Consider the following 18979-nt stretch of genomic DNA (forward strand, 5'->3'; position numbering starts at 1 on the left):
GAGATAGCTTAGGAGCGCAGCGCACTTATGCCTCCCTTGTCCAGAAACACGATTTTACTGCACACTCCAAAAACAGTGCTCTTTTCTGGGCAATATATAAGCTGCTTTCTGACGGCCGTGATCTTTCGATTACTGCTCTTGCCCAGCTCCCTGTTTTAACGTGCACATGCCGTCCTGGCATTCAGTGCACAGTGAAAGCAATCGCAAAAGTCCAGCAGCTGCTGACTCCCAAACACAAGGCGCTGGCTATGTTCTTGCTTCTCGACAACTCAACGCAGCCCTTCATTTCTGCAGTTGACATCGAGGTCTCTGCACTTGGAGACTCAGACGACGAGCAGTTGTTTCCCAGGAGGGGCTGCATCAGGAGGAATTCAAGACTCAGGAATATTGTCCTGGAACACCTTCCATAAGCATGCTAGAAGGGAATTGAAGGGGCAGGCGAGCGGCCACCACGGTCCTCTAGCAGTCCTTAGGGTGCGCGCAGAAGGCCGGTGCTCTGCGGCTTCGTTCTTCGCCCTCGTACAAGCTACCGCTCTGTCCGGCTCGCGGAGCAGGAGAAGCGACTGCTTCGCGCACACAACAGCCGTACGCTCCGAAGCGCTGCTTCAGCCGAAAGACGCCGGCCACCGGCGCTTGGCTTCGGAGAGCTCCGGAGAGCCGTAGTGTGCGTCTGCACTAGACTGCATGATAACGAAAAGCTTTGGCAGTGTGTCTCGCAGGGAGATAGCTTAGGAGCGCAGCGCACTTATGCCTCCCTTGTCCAGAAACACGATTTTACTGCACACTCCAAAAACACTGCTCTTCCCAGGGCAATATATAAACTGCTTTCTGACGGCCGTGATCTTTCGATTACTGCTCTTGCCCAGCTCCCTGTTTTAACGTGCACATGCCGTCCTGGCATTCAGTGCACAGTGAAAGCAATCGCAAAAGTCCAGCAGCTGCTGACTCCCAAACACAAGGCGCTGCCTATGTTCTTGCTTCTCGACAACTCAACGCAGCCCTTCATTTCTGCAGTTGCCATCGAGGTCTCTGCACTCGGAGACTCAGAGGACGAGCACGAGTTTCCAACGTGGGGCTGCATCAGGACGAATTCAAAACTCAGGAAAATTGTCCTGGAACACCTTGCATAAGCATGCTAGAATGGAATTGAAGAGGCAGGCGAGCGGCCACCACGGTCCTCTCGCAGTCCTTAGGGTGCGCGCAGAAGGCCGGTGCTCTGCGGCTTCGTTCTTCGCCCTCGTACAAGCTACCGCTCTGTCCGGCTCGCGGAGCAGGAGAAGCGGCTGCTTCGCGCACACAACAGCCGTACGCTCCGAAGCGCTGCTTCAGCCGAAAGACGCCGGCGACCGGCGCTTGGCTTCGGACAGCTCCGGAGAGCCGTAGTGTGCGTCTGCACTAGACTGCATGATAACGAAAAGCTTTGGCAGTGTGTCTTAGCAGGGAGATAGCTTAGGAGCGCAGCGCACTTATGCCTCCCTTGTCCAGAAACACGATTTTACTGCACACTCCAAAAACAGTGCTCTTTTCTGGGCAATATATAAGCTGCTTTCTGACGGCCGTGATCTTTCGATTACTGCTCTTGCCCAGCTCCCTGTTTTAACGTGCACATGCCGTCCTGGCATTCAGTGCACAGTGAAAGCAATCGCAAAAGTCCAGCAGCTGCTGACTCCCAAACACAAGGCGCTGGCTATGTTCTTGCTTCTCGACAACTCAACGCAGCCCTTCATTTCTGCAGTTGCCATCGAGGTCTCTGCACTCGGAGACTCAGAGAACGAGCACGAGTTTCCAACGTGGGGCTGCATCAGGACGAATTCAAAACTCAGGAAAATTGTCCTGGAACACCTTCCATAAGGATGCTAGAATGGAATTGAAGAGGCAGGCGAGCGGCCACCACGGTCCTCTAGAAGTCCTTAGGGTGCGCGCAGAAGGCCGGTGCTCTGCGGCTTCGTTCTTCGCCCTCGTACAAGCTACCGCTCTGTCCGGCTCGCGGAGCAGGAGAAGCGGCTGCTTCGCGCACACAACAGCCGTACGCTCCGAAGCGCTGCTTCAGCCGAAAGACGCCGGCCACCGGCGCTTGGCTTCGGACAGCTCCGGAGAGCCGTAGTGTGCGTCTGCACTAGACTGCATGATAACGAAAAGCTTTGACAGTGTGTCTCGCAGGGAGATAGCTTAGGAGCGCAGCGCACTTATGCCTCCCTTGTCCAGAAACACGATTTTACTGCACACTCCAAAAACAGTACTCTTCCCAGGGCAATATATAAACTGCTTTCTGACGGCCGTGATCTTTCGATTACTGCTCTTGCCCAGCTCCCTGTTTTAACGTGCACATGCCGTCCTGGCATTCAGTGCACAGTGAAAGCAATCGCAAAAGTCCAGCAGCTGCTGACTCCCAAACACAAGGCGCTGCCTATGTTCTTGCTTCTCGACAACTCAACGCAGCCCTTCATTTCTGCAGTTGACATCGAGGTCTCTGCACTCGGAGACTCAGAGGACGAGCACGAGTTTCCAACGAGGGGCTGCATCAGGACGAATTCAAAACTCAGGAAAATTGTCCTGGAACACCTTCCATAAGGATGCTAGAATGGAATTGAAGAGGCAGGCGAGCGGCCACCACGGTCCTCTCGCAGTCCTTAGGGTGCGCGCAGAAGGCCGGTGCTCTGCGGCTTCGTTCTTCGCCCTCGTACAAGCTACCCCTCTGTCCGGCTCGCGGAGCAGGAGAAGCGGCTGCTTCGCGCACACAACAGCCGTACGCTCCGAAGCGCTGCTTCAGCCGAAAGACGCCGGCCACCGGCGCTTGGCTTCGGACAGCTCCGGAGAGCCGTAGTGTGCGTCTGCACTAGACTGCATGATAACGAAAAGCTTTGGCAGTGTGTCTTAGCAGGGAGATAGCTTAGGAGCGCAGCGCACTTATGCCTCCCTTGTCCAGAAACACGATTTTACTGCACACTCCAAAAACAGTGCTCTTTTCTGGGCAATATATAAGCTGCTTTCTGACGGCCGTGATCTTTCGATTACTGCTCTTGCCCAGCTCCCTGTTTTAACGTGCACATGCCGTCCTGGCATTCAGTGCACAGTGAAAGCAATCGCAAAAGTCCAGCAGCTGCTGACTCCCAAACACAAGGCGCTGCCTATGTTCTTGCTTCTCGACAACTCAACGCAGCCCTTCATTTCTGCAGTTGACATCGAGGTCTCTGCACTTGGAGACTCAGACGACGAGCAGTTGTTTCCCAGGAGGGGCTGCATCAGGAGGAATTCAAGACTCAGGAATATTGTCCTGGAACACCTTCCATAAGCATGCTAGAAGGGAATTGAAGGGGCAGGCGAGCGGCCACCACGGTCCTCTAGCAGTCCTTAGGGTGCGCGCAGAAGGCCGGTGCTCTGCGGCTTCGTTCTTCGCCCTCGTACAAGCTACCGCTCTGTCCGGCTCGCGGAGCAGGAGAAGCGGCTGCTTCGCGCACACAACAGCCGTACGCTCCGAAGCGCTGCTTCAGCCGAAAGACGCCGGCCACCGGCGCTTGGCTTCGGACAGCTCCGGAGAGCCGTAGTGTGCGTCTGCACTAGACTGCATGATAACGAAAAGCTTTGGCAGTGTGTCTTAGCAGGGAGATAGCTTAGGAGCGCAGCGCACTTATGCCTCCCTTGTCCAGAAACACGATTTTACTGCACACTCCAAAAACAGTGCTCTTTTCTGGGCAATATATAAGCTGCTTTCTGACGGCCGTGATCTTTCGATTACTGCTCTTGCCCAGCTCCCTGTTTTAACGTGCACATGCCGTCCTGGCATTCAGTGCACAGTGAAAGCAATCGCAAAAGTCCAGGTGCTGCTGACTTCCAAACACAAGGCGCTGCCTATGTTCTTGCTTCTCGACAACTCAACGCAGCCCTTCATTTCTGCAGTTGACATCGAGGTCTCTGCACTTGGAGACTCAGACGACGAGCAGTTGTTTCCCAGGAGGGGCTGCATCAGGAGGAATTCAAGACTCAGGAATATTGTCCTGGAACACCTTCCATAAGCATGCTAGAAGGGAATTGAAGGGGCAGGCGAGCGGCCACCACGGTCCTCTAGCAGTCCTTAGGGTGCGCGCAGAAGGCCGGTGCTCTGCGGCTTCGTTCTTCGCCCTCGTACAAGCTACCGCTCTGTCCGGCTCGCGGAGCAGGAGAAGCGGCTGCTTCGCGCACACAACAGCCGTACGCTCCGAAGCGCTGCTTCAGCCGAAAGACGCCGGCCACCGGCGCTTGGCTTCGGACAGCTCCGGAGAGCCGTAGTGTGCGTCTGCACTAGACTGCATGATAACGAAAAGCTTTGGCAGTGTGTCTCGCAGGGAGATAGCTTAGGAGCGCAGCGCACTTATGCCTCCCTTGTCCAGAAACACGATTTTACTGCACACTCCAAAAACACTGCTCTTCCCAGGGCAATATATAAACTGCTTTCTGACGGCCGTGATCTTTCGATTACTGCTCTTGCCCAGCTCCCTGTTTTAACGTGCACATGCCGTCCTGGCATTCAGTGCACAGTGAAAGCAATCGCAAAAGTCCAGCAGCTGCTGACTCCCAAACACAAGGCGCTGCCTATGTTCTTGCTTCTCGACAACTCAACGCAGCCCTTCATTTCTGCAGTTGACATCGAGGTCTCTGCACTCGGAGACTCAGAGGACGAGCACGAGTTTCCAACGAGGGGCTGCATCAGGACGAATTCAAAACTCAGGAAAATTGTCCTGGAACACCTTGCATAAGCATGCTAGAATGGAATTGAAGAGGCAGGCGAGCGGCCACCACGGTCCTCTCGCAGTCCTTAGGGTGCGCGCAGAAGGCCGGTGCTCTGCGGCTTCGTTCTTCGCCCTCGTACAAGCTACCGCTCTGTCCGGCTCGCGGAGCAGGAGAAGCGGCTGCTTCGCGCACACAACAGCCGTACGCTCCGAAGCGCTGCTTCAGCCGAAAGACGCCGGCCACCGGCGCTTGGCTTCGGACAGCTCCGGAGAGCCGTAGTGTGCGTCTGCACTAGACTGCATGATAACGAAAAGCTTTGGCAGTGTGTCTTAGCAGGGAGATAGCTTAGGAGCGCAGCGCACTTATGCCTCCCTTGTCCAGAAACACGATTTTACTGCACACTCCAAAAACAGTGCTCTTTTCTGGGCAATATATAAGCTGCTTTCTGACGGCCGTGATCTTTCGATTACTGCTCTTGCCCAGCTCCCTGTTTTAACGTGCACATGCCGTCCTGGCATTCAGTGCACAGTGAAAGCAATCGCAAAAGTCCAGCAGCTGCTGACTCCCAAACACAAGGCGCTGGCTATGTTCTTGCTTCTCGACAACTCAACGCAGCCCTTCATTTCTGCAGTTGACATCGAGGTCTCTGCACTTGGAGACTCAGACGACGAGCAGTTGTTTCCCAGGAGGGGCTGCATCAGGAGGAATTCAAGACTCAGGAATATTGTCCTGGAACACCTTCCATAAGCATGCTAGAAGGGAATTGAAGGGGCAGGCGAGCGGCCACCACGGTCCTCTAGCAGTCCTTAGGGTGCGCGCAGAAGGCTGGTGCTCTGCGGCTTCGTTCTTCGCCCTCGTACAAGCTACCGCTCTGTCCGGCTCGCGGAGCAGGAGAAGCGGCTGCTTCGCGCACACAACAGCCGTACGCTCCGAAGCGCTGCTTCAGCCGAAAGACGCCGGCCACCGGCGCTTGGCTTCGGACAGCTCCGGAGAGCCGTAGTGTGCGTCTGCACTAGACTGCATGATAACGAAAAGCTTTGGCAGTGTGTCTCGCAGGGAGATAGCTTAGGAGCGCAGCGCACTTATGCCTCCCTTGTCCAGAAACACGATTTTACTGCACACTCCAAAAACACTGCTCTTTCCAGGGCAATATATAAACTGCTTTCTGACGGCCGTGATCTTTCGATTACTGCTCTTGCCCAGCTCCCTGTTTTAACGTGCACATGCCGTCCTGGCATTCAGTGCACAGTGAAAGCAATCGCAAAAGTCCAGCAGCTGCTGACTCCCAAACACAAGGCGCTGCCTATGTTCTTGCTTCTCGACAACTCAACGCAGCCCTTCATTTCTGCAGTTGCCATCGAGGTCTCTGCATGTCGGAGAATCAGAGGACGAGCAGTTGTTTCCCAGGAGGGGCTGCATCAGGACGAATTCAAAACTCAGGAAAATTGTCCTGGAACACCTTCCCTAAGGATGCTAGAATGGAATTGAAGAGGCAGGCGAGCGGCCACCACGGTCCTCTCGCAGTCCTTAGGGTGCGCGCAGAAGGCCGGTGCTCTGCGGCTTCGTTCTTCGCCCTCGTACAAGCTACCCCTCTGTCCGGCTCGCGGAGCAGGAGAAGCGGCTGCTTCGCGCACACAACAGCCGTACGCTCCGAAGCGCTGCTTCAGCCGAAAGACGCCGGCCACCGGCGCTTGGCTTCGGACAGCTCCGGAGAGCCGTAGTGTGCGTCTGCACTAGACTGCATGATAACGAAAAGCTTTGACAGTGTGTCTCGCAGGGAGATAGCTTAGGAGCGCAGCGCACTTATGCCTCCCTTGTCCAGAAACACGATTTTACTGCACACTCCAAAAACAGTACTCTTCCCAGGGCAATATATAAACTGCTTTCTGACGGCCGTGATCTTTCGATTACTGCTCTTGCCCAGCTCCCTGTTTTAACGTGCACATGCCGTCCTGGCATTCAGTGCACAGTGAAAGCAATCGCAAAAGTCCAGCAGCTGCTGACTCCCAAACACAAGGCGCTGCCTATGTTCTTGCTTCTCGACAACTCAACGCAGCCCTTCATTTCTGCAGTTGCCATCGAGGTCTCTGCATGTCGGAGAATCAGAGGACGAGCAGTTGTTTCCCAGGAGGGGCTGCATCAGGAGGAATTCAAAACTCAGGAAAATTGTCCTGGAACACCTTCCATAAGGATGCTAGAATGGAATTGAAGAGGCAGGCGAGCGGCCACCACGGTCCTCTCGCAGTCCTTAGGGTGCGCGCAGAAGGCCGGTGCTCTGCGGCTTCGTTCTTCGCCCTCGTACAAGCTACCGCTCTGTCCGGCTCGCGGAGCAGGAGAAGCGGCTGCTTCGCGCACACAACAGCCGTACGCTCCGAAGCGCTGCTTCAGCCGAAAGACGCCGGCCACCGGCGCTTGGCTTCGGACAGCTCCGGAGAGCCGTAGTGTGCGTCTGCACTAGACTGCATGATAACGAAAAGCTTTGGCAGTGTGTCTTAGCAGGGAGATAGCTTAGGAGCGCAGCGCACTTATGCCTCCCTTGTCCAGAAACACGATTTTACTGCACACTCCAAAAACAGTGCTCTTTTCTGGGCAATATATAAGCTGCTTTCTGACGGCCGTGATCTTTCGATTACTGCTCTTGCCCAGCTCCCTGTTTTAACGTGCACATGCCGTCCTGGCATTCAGTGCACAGTGAAAGCAATCGCAAAAGTCCAGCAGCTGCTGACTCCCAAACACAAGGCGCTGCCTATGTTCTTGCTTCTCGACAACTCAACGCAGCCCTTCATTTCTGCAGTTGACATCGAGGTCTCTGCACTTGGAGACTCAGACGACGAGCAGTTGTTTCCCAGGAGGGGCTGCATCAGGAGGAATTCAAGACTCAGGAATATTGTCCTGGAACACCTTCCATAAGCATGCTAGAAGGGAATTGAAGGGGCAGGCGAGCGGCCACCACGGTCCTCTAGCAGTCCTTAGGGTGCGCGCAGAAGGCCGGTGCTCTGCGGCTTCGTTCTTCGCCCTCGTACAAGCTACCGCTCTGTCCGGCTCGCGGAGCAGGAGAAGCGGCTGCTTCGCGCACACAACAGCCGTACGCTCCGAAGCGCTGCTTCAGCCGAAAGACGCCGGCCACCGGCGCTTGGCTTCGGACAGCTCCGGAGAGCCGTAGTGTGCGTCTGCACTAGACTGCATGATAACGAAAAGCTTTGGCAGTGTGTCTCGCAGGGAGATAGCTTAGGAGCGCAGCGCACTTATGCCTCCCTTGTCCAGAAACACGATTTTACTGCACACTCCAAAAACACTGCTCTTCCCAGGGCAATATATAAACTGCTTTCTGACGGCCGTGATCTTTCGATTACTGCTCTTGCCCAGCTCCCTGTTTTAACGTGCACATGCCGTCCTGGCATTCAGTGCACAGTGAAAGCAATCGCAAAAGTCCAGCAGCTGCTGACTCCCAAACACAAGGCGCTGCCTATGTTCTTGCTTCTCGACAACTCAACGCAGCCCTTCATTTCTGCAGTTGACATCGAGGTCTCTGCACTCGGAGACTCAGAGGACGAGCACGAGTTTCCAACGAGGGGCTGCATCAGGACGAATTCAAAACTCAGGAAAATTGTCCTGGAACACCTTGCATAAGCATGCTAGAATGGAATTGAAGAGGCAGGCGAGCGGCCACCACGGTCCTCTCGCAGTCCTTAGGGTGCGCGCAGAAGGCCGGTGCTCTGCGGCTTCGTTCTTCGCCCTCGTACAAGCTACCGCTCTGTCCGGCTCGCGGAGCAGGAGAAGCGGCTGCTTCGCGCACACAACAGCCGTACGCTCCGAAGCGCTGCTTCAGCCGAAAGACGCCGGCCACCGGCGCTTGGCTTCGGACAGCTCCGGAGAGCCGTAGTGTGCGTCTGCACTAGACTGCATGATAACGAAAAGCTTTGGCAGTGTGTCTTAGCAGGGAGATAGCTTAGGAGCGCAGCGCACTTATGCCTCCCTTGTCCAGAAACACGATTTTACTGCACACTCCAAAAACAGTGCTCTTTTCTGGGCAATATATAAGCTGCTTTCTGACGGCCGTGATCTTTCGATTACTGCTCTTGCCCAGCTCCCTGTTTTAACGTGCACATGCCGTCCTGGCATTCAGTGCACAGTGAAAGCAATCGCAAAAGTCCAGCACCTGCTGACTCCCAAACACAAGGCGCTGGCTATGTTCTTGCTTCTCGACAACTCAACGCAGCCCTTCATTTCTGCAGTTGACATCGAGGTCTCTGCACTTGGAGACTCAGACGACGAGCAGTTGTTTCCCAGGAGGGGCTGCATCAGGAGGAATTCAAGACTCAGGAATATTGTCCTGGAACACCTTCCATAAGCATGCTAGAAGGGAATTGAAGGGGCAGGCGAGCGGCCACCACGGTCCTCTAGCAGTCCTTAGGGTGCGCGCAGAAGGCCGGTGCTCTGCGGCTTCGTTCTTCGCCCTCGTACAAGCTACCGCTCTGTCCGGCTCGCGGAGCAGGAGAAGCGGCTGCTTCGCGCACACAACAGCCGTACGCTCCGAAGCGCTGCTTCAGCCGAAAGACGCCGGCCACCGGCGCTTGGCTTCGGACAGCTCCGGAGAGCCGTAGTGTGCGTCTGCACTAGACTGCATGATAACGAAAAGCTTTGGCAGTGTGTCTCGCAGGGAGATAGCTTAGGAGCGCAGCGCACTTATGCCTCCCTTGTCCAGAAACACGATTTTACTGCACACTCCAAAAACACTGCTCTTTCCAGGGCAATATATAAACTGCTTTCTGACGGCCGTGATCTTTCGATTACTGCTCTTGCCCAGCTCCCTGTTTTAACGTGCACATGCCGTCCTGGCATTCAGTGCACAGTGAAAGCAATCGCAAAAGTCCAGCAGCTGCTGACTCCCAAACACAAGGCGCTGCCTATGTTCTTGCTTCTCGACAACTCAACGCAGCCCTTCATTTCTGCAGTTGCCATCGAGGTCTCTGCATGTCGGAGAATCAGAGGACGAGCAGTTGTTTCCCAGGAGGGGCTGCATCAGGACGAATTCAAAACTCAGGAAAATTGTCCTGGAACACCTTCCCTAAGGATGCTAGAATGGAATTGAAGAGGCAGGCGAGCGGCCACCACGGTCCTCTCGCAGTCCTTAGGGTGCGCGCAGAAGGCCGGTGCTCTGCGGCTTCGTTCTTCGCCCTCGTACAAGCTACCCCTCTGTCCGGCTCGCGGAGCAGGAGAAGCGGCTGCTTCGCGCACACAACAGCCGTACGCTCCGAAGCGCTGCTTCAGCTGAAAGACGCCGGCCACCGGCGCTTGGCTTCGGACAGCTCCGGAGAGCCGTAGTGTGCGTCTGCACTAGACTGCATGATAACGAAAAGCTTTGACAGTGTGTCTCGCAGGGAGATAGCTTAGGAGCGCAGCGCACTTATGCCTCCCTTGTCCAGAAACACGATTTTACTGCACACTCCAAAAACAGTACTCTTCCCAGGGCAATATATAAACTGCTTTCTGACGGCCGTGATCTTTCGATTACTGCTCTTGCCCAGCTCCCTGTTTTAACGTGCACATGCCGTCCTGGCATTCAGTGCACAGTGAAAGCAATCGCAAAAGTCCAGCACCTGCTGACTCCCAAACACAAGGCGCTGCCTATGTTCTTGCTTCTTGACAACTCAACGCAGCCCTTCATTTCTGCAGTTGACATCGAGGTCTCTGCACTCGGAGACTCAGAGGACGAGCACGAGTTTCCAACGAGGGGCTGCATCAGGACGAATTCAAAACTCAGGAAAATTGTCCTGGAACACCTTCCATAAGGATGCTAGAATGGAATTGAAGAGGCAGGCGAGCGGCCACCACGGTCCTCTCGCAGTCCTTAGGGTGCGCGCAGAAGGCCGGTGCTCTGCGGCTTCGTTCTTCGCCCTCGTACAAGCTACCGCTCTGTCCGGCTCGCGGAGCAGGAGAAGCGGCTGCTTCGCGCACACAACAGCCGTACGCTCCGAAGCGCTGCTTCAGCCGAAAGACGCCGGCCACCGGCGCTTGGCTTCGGACAGCTCCGGAGAGCCGTAGTGTGCGTCTGCACTAGACTGCATGATAACGAAAAGCTTTGGCAGTGTGTCTTAGCAGGGAGATAGCTTAGGAGCGCAGCGCACTTATGCCTCCCTTGTCCAGAAACACGATTTTACTGCACACTCCAAAAACAGTGCTCTTTTCTGGGCAATATATAAGCTGCTTTCTGACGGCCGTGATCTTTCGATTACTGCTCTTGCCCAGCTCCCTGTTTTAACGTGCACATGCCGTCCTGGCATTCAGTGCACAGTGAAAGCAATCGCAAAAGTCCAGGTGCTGCTGACTTCCAAACACAAGGCGCTGCCTATGTTCTTGCTTCTCGACAACTCAACGCAGCCCTTCATTTCTGCAGTTGACATCGAGGTCTCTGCACTTGGAGACTCAGACGACGAGCAGTTGTTTCCCAGGAGGGGCTGCATCAGGAGGAATTCAAGACTCAGGAATATTGTCCTGGAACACCTTCCATAAGCATGCTAGAAGGGAATTGAAGGGGCAGGCGAGCGGCCACCACGGTCCTCTAGCAGTCCTTAGGGTGCGCGCAGAAGGCCGGTGCTCTGCGGCTTCGTTCTTCGCCCTCGTACAAGCTACCGCTCTGTCCGGCTCGCGGAGCAGGAGAAGCGGCTGCTTCGCGCACACAACAGCCGTACGCTCCGAAGCGCTGCTTCAGCCGAAAGACGCCGGCCACCGGCGCTTGGCTTCGGACAGCTCCGGAGAGCCGTAGTGTGCGTCTGCACTAGACTGCATGATAACGAAAAGCTTTGGCAGTGTGTCTCGCAGGGAGATAGCTTAGGAGCGCAGCGCACTTATGCCTCCCTTGTCCAGAAACACGATTTTACTGCACACTCCAAAAACACTGCTCTTCCCAGGGCAATATATAAACTGCTTTCTGACGGCCGTGATCTTTCGATTACTGCTCTTGCCCAGCTCCCTGTTTTAACGTGCACATGCCGTCCTGGCATTCAGTGCACAGTGAAAGCAATCGCAAAAGTCCAGCAGCTGCTGACTCCCAAACACAAGGCGCTGCCTATGTTCTTGCTTCTCGACAACTCAACGCAGCCCTTCATTTCTGCAGTTGACATCGAGGTCTCTGCACTCGGAGACTCAGAGGACGAGCACGAGTTTCCAACGAGGGGCTGCATCAGGACGAATTCAAAACTCAGGAAAATTGTCCTGGAACACCTTGCATAAGCATGCTAGAATGGAATTGAAGAGGCAGGCGAGCGGCCACCACGGTCCTCTCGCAGTCCTTAGGGTGCGCGCAGAAGGCCGGTGCTCTGCGGCTTCGTTCTTCGCCCTCGTACAAGCTACCGCTCTGTCCGGCTCGCGGAGCAGGAGAAGCGGCTGCTTCGCGCACACAACAGCCGTACGCTCCGAAGCGCTGCTTCAGCCGAAAGACGCCGGCCACCGGCGCTTGGCTTCGGACAGCTCCGGAGAGCCGTAGTGTGCGTCTGCACTAGACTGCATGATAACGAAAAGCTTTGGCAGTGTGTCTTAGCAGGGAGATAGCTTAGGAGCGCAGCGCACTTATGCCTCCCTTGTCCAGAAACACGATTTTACTGCACACTCCAAAAACAGTGCTCTTTTCTGGGCAATATATAAGCTGCTTTCTGACGGCCGTGATCTTTCGATTACTGCTCTTGCCCAGCTCCCTGTTTTAACGTGCACATGCCGTCCTGGCATTCAGTGCACAGTGAAAGCAATCGCAAAAGTCCAGCACCTGCTGACTCCCAAACACAAGGCGCTGGCTATGTTCTTGCTTCTCGACAACTCAACGCAGCCCTTCATTTCTGCAGTTGACATCGAGGTCTCTGCACTTGGAGACTCAGACGACGAGCAGTTGTTTCCCAGGAGGGGCTGCATCAGGAGGAATTCAAGACTCAGGAATATTGTCCTGGAACACCTTCCATAAGCATGCTAGAAGGGAATTGAAGGGGCAGGCGAGCGGCCACCACGGTCCTCTAGCAGTCCTTAGGGTGCGCGCAGAAGCCCGGTGCTCTGCGGCTTCGTTCTTCGCCCTCGTACAAGCTACCGCTCTGTCCGGCTCGCGGAGCAGGAGAAGCGGCTGCTTCGCGCACACAACAGCCGTACGCTCCGAAGCGCTGCTTCAGCCGAAAGACGCCGGCCACCGGCGCTTGGCTTCGGAGAGCTCCGGAGAGCCGTAGTGTGCGTCTGCACTAGACTGCATGATAACGAAAAGCTTTGGCAGTGTGTCTCGCAGGGAGATAGCTTAGGAGCGCAGCGCACTTATGCCTCCCTTGTCCAGAAACACGATTTTACTGCACACTCCAAAAACACTGCTCTTTCCAGGGCAATATATAAACTGCTTTCTGACGGCCGTGATCTTTCGATTACTGCTCTTGCCCAGCTCCCTGTTTTAACGTGCACATGCCGTCCTGGCATTCAGTGCACAGTGAAAGCAATCGCAAAAGTCCAGCAGCTGCTGACTCCCAAACACAAGGCGCTGCCTATGTTCTTGCTTCTCGACAACTCAACGCAGCCCTTCATTTCTGCAGTTGCCATCGAGGTCTCTGCACTCGGAGACTCAGAGGACGAGCACGAGTTTCCAACGTGGGGCTGCATCAGGACGAATTCAAAACTCAGGAAAATTGTCCTGGAACACCTTCCATAAGGATGCTAGAATGGAATTGAAGAGGCAGGCGAGCGGCCACCACGGTCCTCTCGCAGTCCTTAGGGTGCGCGCAGAAGGCCGGTGCTCTGCGGCTTCGTTCTTCGCCCTCGTACAAGCTACCCCTCTGTCCGGCTCGCGGAGCAGGAGAAGCGGCTGCTTCGCGCACACAACAGCCGTACGCTCCGAAGCGCTGCTTCAGCCGAAAGACGCCGGCCACCGGCGCTTGGCTTCGGACAGCTCCGGAGAGCCGTAGTGTGCGTCTGCACTAGACTGCATGATAACGAAAAGCTTTGGCAGTGTGTCTTAGCAGGGAGATAGCTTAGGAGCGCAGCGCACTTATGCCTCCCTTGTCCAGAAACACGATTTTACTGCACACTCCAAAAACAGTGCTCTTTTCTGGGCAATATATAAGCTGCTTTCTGACGGCCGTGATCTTTCGATTACTGCTCTTGCCCAGCTCCCTGTTTTAACGTGCACATGCCGTCCTGGCATTCAGTGCACAGTGAAAGCAATCGCAAAAGTCCAGCAGCTGCTGACTCCCAAACACAAGGCGCTGGCTATGTTCTTGCTTCTCGACAACTCAACGCAGCCCTTCATTTCTGCAGTTGACATCGAGGTCTCTGCACTTGGAGACTCAGACGACGAGCAGTTGTTTCCCACGAGGGGCTGCATCAGGAGGAATTCAAGACTCAGGAATATTGTCCTGGAACACCTTCCATAAGCATGCTAGAAGGGAATTGAAGGGGCAGGCGAGCGGCCACCACGGTCCTCTAGCAGTCCTTAGGGTGCGCGCAGAAGGCCGGTGCTCTGCGGCTTCGTTCTTCGCCCTCGTACAAGCTACCGCTCTGTCCGGCTCGCGGAGCAGGAGAAGCGACTGCTTCGCGCACACAACAGCCGTACGCTCCGAAGCGCTGCTTCAGCCGAAAGACGCCGGCCACCGGCGCTTGGCTTCGGAGAGCTCCGGAGAGCCGTAGTGTGCGTCTGCACTAGACTGCATGATAACGAAAAGCTTTGGCAGTGTGTCTCGCAGGGAGATAGCTTAGGAGCGCAGCGCACTTATGCCTCCCTTGTCCAGAAACACGATTTTACTGCACACTCCAAAAACACTGCTCTTCCCAGGGCAATATATAAACTGCTTTCTGACGGCCGTGATCTTTCGATTACTGCTCTTGCCCAGCTCCCTGTTTTAACGTGCACATGCCGTCCTGGCATTCAGTGCACAGTGAAAGCAATCGCAAAAGTCCAGCAGCTGCTGACTCCCAAACACAAGGCGCTGCCTATGTTCTTGCTTCTCGACAACTCAACGCAGCCCTTCATTTCTGCAGTTGCCATCGAGGTCTCTGCACTCGGAGACTCAGAGGACGAGCACGAGTTTCCAACGTGGGGCTGCATCAGGACGAATTCAAAACTCAGGAAAATTGTCCTGGAACACCTTGCATAAGCATGCTAGAATGGAATTGAAGAGGCAGGCGAGCGGCCACCACGGTCCTCTCGCAGTCCTTAGGGTGCGCGCAGAAGGCCGGTGCTCTGCGGCTTCGTTCTTCGCCCTCGTACAAGCTACCGCTCTGTCCGGCTCGCGGAGCAGGAGAAGCGGCTGCTTCGCGCACACAACAGCCGTACGCTCCGAAGCGCTGCTTCAGCCGAAAGACGCCGGCCACCGGCGCTTGGCTTCGGACAGCTCCGGAGAGCCGTAGTGTGCGTCTGCACTAGACTGCATGATAACGAAAAGCTTTGGCAGTGTGTCTTAGCAGGGAGATAGCTTAGGAGCGCAGCGCACTTATGCCTCCCTTGTCCAGAAACACGATTTTACTGCACACTCCAAAAACAGTGCTCTTTTCTGGGCAATATATAAGCTGCTTTCTGACGGCCGTGATCTTTCGATTACTGCTCTTGCCCAGCTCCCTGTTTTAACGTGCACATGCCGTCCTGGCATTCAGTGCACAGTGAAAGCAATCGCAAAAGTCCAGCAGCTGCTGACTCCCAAACACAAGGCGCTGGCTATGTTCTTGCTTCTCGACAACTCAACGCAGCCCTTCATTTCTGCAGTTGCCATCGAGGTCTCTGCACTCGGAGACTCAGAGAACGAGCACGAGTTTCCAACGTGGGGCTGCATCAGGACGAATTCAAAACTCAGGAAAATTGTCCTGGAACACCTTCCATAAGGATGCTAGAATGGAATTGAAGAGGCAGGCGAGCGGCCACCACGGTCCTCTAGAAGTCCTTAGGGTGCGCGCAGAAGGCCGGTGCTCTGCGGCTTCGTTCTTCGCCCTCGTACAAGCTACCGCTCTGTCCGGCTCGCGGAGCAGGAGAAGCGGCTGCTTCGCGCACACAACAGCCGTACGCTCCGAAGCGCTGCTTCAGCCGAAAGACGCCGGCCACCGGCGCTTGGCTTCGGACAGCTCCGGAGAGCCGTAGTGTGCGTCTGCACTAGACTGCATGATAACGAAAAGCTTTGACAGTGTGTCTCGCAGGGAGATAGCTTAGGAGCGCAGCGCACTTATGCCTCCCTTGTCCAGAAACACGATTTTACTGCACACTCCAAAAACAGTACTCTTCCCAGGGCAATATATAAACTGCTTTCTGACGGCCGTGATCTTTCGATTACTGCTCTTGCCCAGCTCCCTGTTTTAACGTGCACATGCCGTCCTGGCATTCAGTGCACAGTGAAAGCAATCGCAAAAGTCCAGCAGCTGCTGACTCCCAAACACAAGGCGCTGCCTATGTTCTTGCTTCTCGACAACTCAACGCAGCCCTTCATTTCTGCAGTTGACATCGAGGTCTCTGCACTCGGAGACTCAGAGGACGAGCACGAGTTTCCAACGAGGGGCTGCATCAGGACGAATTCAAAACTCAGGAAAATTGTCCTGGAACACCTTCCATAAGGATGCTAGAATGGAATTGAAGAGGCAGGCGAGCGGCCACCACGGTCCTCTCGCAGTCCTTAGGGTGCGCGCAGAAGGCCGGTGCTCTGCGGCTTCGTTCTTCGCCCTCGTACAAGCTACCCCTCTGTCCGGCTCGCGGAGCAGGAGAAGCGGCTGCTTCGCGCACACAACAGCCGTACGCTCCGAAGCGCTGCTTCAGCCGAAAGACGCCGGCCACCGGCGCTTGGCTTCGGACAGCTCCGGAGAGCCGTAGTGTGCGTCTGCACTAGACTGCATGATAACGAAAAGCTTTGGCAGTGTGTCTTAGCAGGGAGATAGCTTAGGAGCGCAGCGCACTTATGCCTCCCTTGTCCAGAAACACGATTTTACTGCACACTCCAAAAACAGTGCTCTTTTCTGGGCAATATATAAGCTGCTTTCTGACGGCCGTGATCTTTCGATTACTGCTCTTGCCCAGCTCCCTGTTTTAACGTGCACATGCCGTCCTGGCATTCAGTGCACAGTGAAAGCAATCGCAAAAGTCCAGCAGCTGCTGACTCCCAAACACAAGGCGCTGCCTATGTTCTTGCTTCTCGACAACTCAACGCAGCCCTTCATTTCTGCAGTTGACATCGAGGTCTCTGCACTTGGAGACTCAGACGACGAGCAGTTGTTTCCCAGGAGGGGCTGCATCAGGAGGAATTCAAGACTCAGGAATATTGTCCTGGAACACCTTCCATAAGCATGCTAGAAGGGAATTGAAGGGGCAGGCGAGCGGCCACCACGGTCCTCTAGCAGTCCTTAGGGTGCGCGCAGAAGGCCGGTGCTCTGCGGCTTCGTTCTTCGCCCTCGTACAAGCTACCGCTCTGTCCGGCTCGCGGAGCAGGAGAAGCGGCTGCTTCGCGCACACAACAGCCGTACGCTCCGAAGCGCTGCTTCAGCCGAAAGACGCCGGCCACCGGCGCTTGGCTTCGGACAGCTCCGGAGAGCCGTAGTGTGCGTCTGCACTAGACTGCATGATAACGAAAAGCTTTGGCAGTGTGTCTCGCAGGGAGATAGCTTAGGAGCGCAGCGCACTTATGCCTCCCTTGTCCAGAAACACGATTTTACTGCACACTCCAAAAACACTGCTCTTCCCAGGGCAATATATAAGCTGCTTTCTGACGGCCGTGATCTTTCGATTACTGCTCTTGCCCAGCTCCCTGTTTTAACGTGCACATGCCGTCCTGGCATTCAGTGCACAGTGAAAGCAATCGCAAAAGTCCAGCAGCTGCTGACTCCCAAACACAAGGCGCTGCCTATGTTCTTGCTTCTCGACAACTCAACGCAGCCCTTCATTTCTGCAGTTGACATCGAGGTCTCTGCATGTCGGAGAATCAGAGGACGAGCAGTTGTTTCCCAGGAGGGGCTGCATCAGGAGGAATTCAAGACTCAGGAATATTGTCCTGGAACACCTTCCATAAGCATGCTAGAAGGGAATTGAAGGGGCAGGCGAGCGGCCACCACGGTCCTCTAGCAGTCCTTAGGGTGCGCGCAGAAGGCCGGTGCTCTGCGGCTTCGTTCTTCGCCCTCGTACAAGCTACCGCTCTGTCCGGCTCGCGGAGCAGGAGAAGCGGCTGCTTCGCGCACACAACAGCCGTACGCTCCGAAGCGCTGCTTCAGCCGAAAGACGCCGGCCACCGGCGCTTGGCTTCGGACAGCTCCGGAGAGCCGTAGTGTGCGTCTGCACTAGACTGCATGATAACGAAAAGCTTTGGCAGTGTGTCTTAGCAGGGAGATAGCTTAGGAGCGCAGCGCACTTATGCCTCCCTTGTCCAGAAACACGATTTTACTGCACACTCCAAAAACAGTGCTCTTTTCTGGGCAATATATAAGCTGCTTTCTGACGGCCGTGATCTTTCGATTACTGCTCTTGCCCAGCTCCCTGTTTTAACGTGCACATGCCGTCCTGGCATTCAGTGCACAGTGAAAGCAATCGCAAAAGTCCAGGTGCTGCTGACTTCCAAACACAAGGCGCTGCCTATGTTCTTGCTTCTCGACAACTCAACGCAGCCCTTCATTTCTGCAGTTGACATCGAGGTCTCTGCACTTGGAGACTCAGACGACGAGCAGTTGTTTCCCAGGAGGGGCTGCATCAGGAGGAATTCAAGACTCAGGAATATTGTCCTGGAACACCTTCCATAAGCATGCTAGAAGGGAATTGAAGGGGCAGGCGAGCGGCCACCACGGTCCTCTAGCAGTCCTTAGGGTGCGCGCAGAAGGCCGGTGCTCTGCGGCTTCGTTCTTCGCCCTCGTACAAGCTACCGCTCTGTCCGGCTCGCGGAGCAGGAGAAGCGGCTGCTTCGCGCACACAACAGCCGTACGCTCCGAAGCGCTGCTTCAGCCGAAAGACGCCGGCCACCGGCGCTTGGCTTCGGACAGCTCCGGAGAGCCGTAGTGTGCGTCTGCACTAGACTGCATGATAACGAAAAGCTTTGGCAGTGTGTCTCGCAGGGAGATAGCTTAGGAGCGCAGCGCACTTATGCCTCCCTTGTCCAGAAACACGATTTTACTGCACACTCCAAAAACACTGCTCTTCCCAGGGCAATATATAAACTGCTTTCTGACGGCCGTGATCTTTCGATTACTGCTCTTGCCCAGCTCCCTGTTTTAACGTGCACATGCCGTCCTGGCATTCAGTGCACAGTGAAAGCAATCGCAAAAGTCCAGCAGCTGCTGACTCCCAAACACAAGGCGC

The sequence above is a fragment of the Lonchura striata genome, chromosome 29, assembly GCF_050655825.1.
Source record: "Lonchura striata isolate lonStrDom1 chromosome 29, ASM5065582v1, whole genome shotgun sequence".
Classification (NCBI taxonomy): domain Eukaryota; kingdom Metazoa; phylum Chordata; class Aves; order Passeriformes; family Estrildidae; genus Lonchura; species Lonchura striata.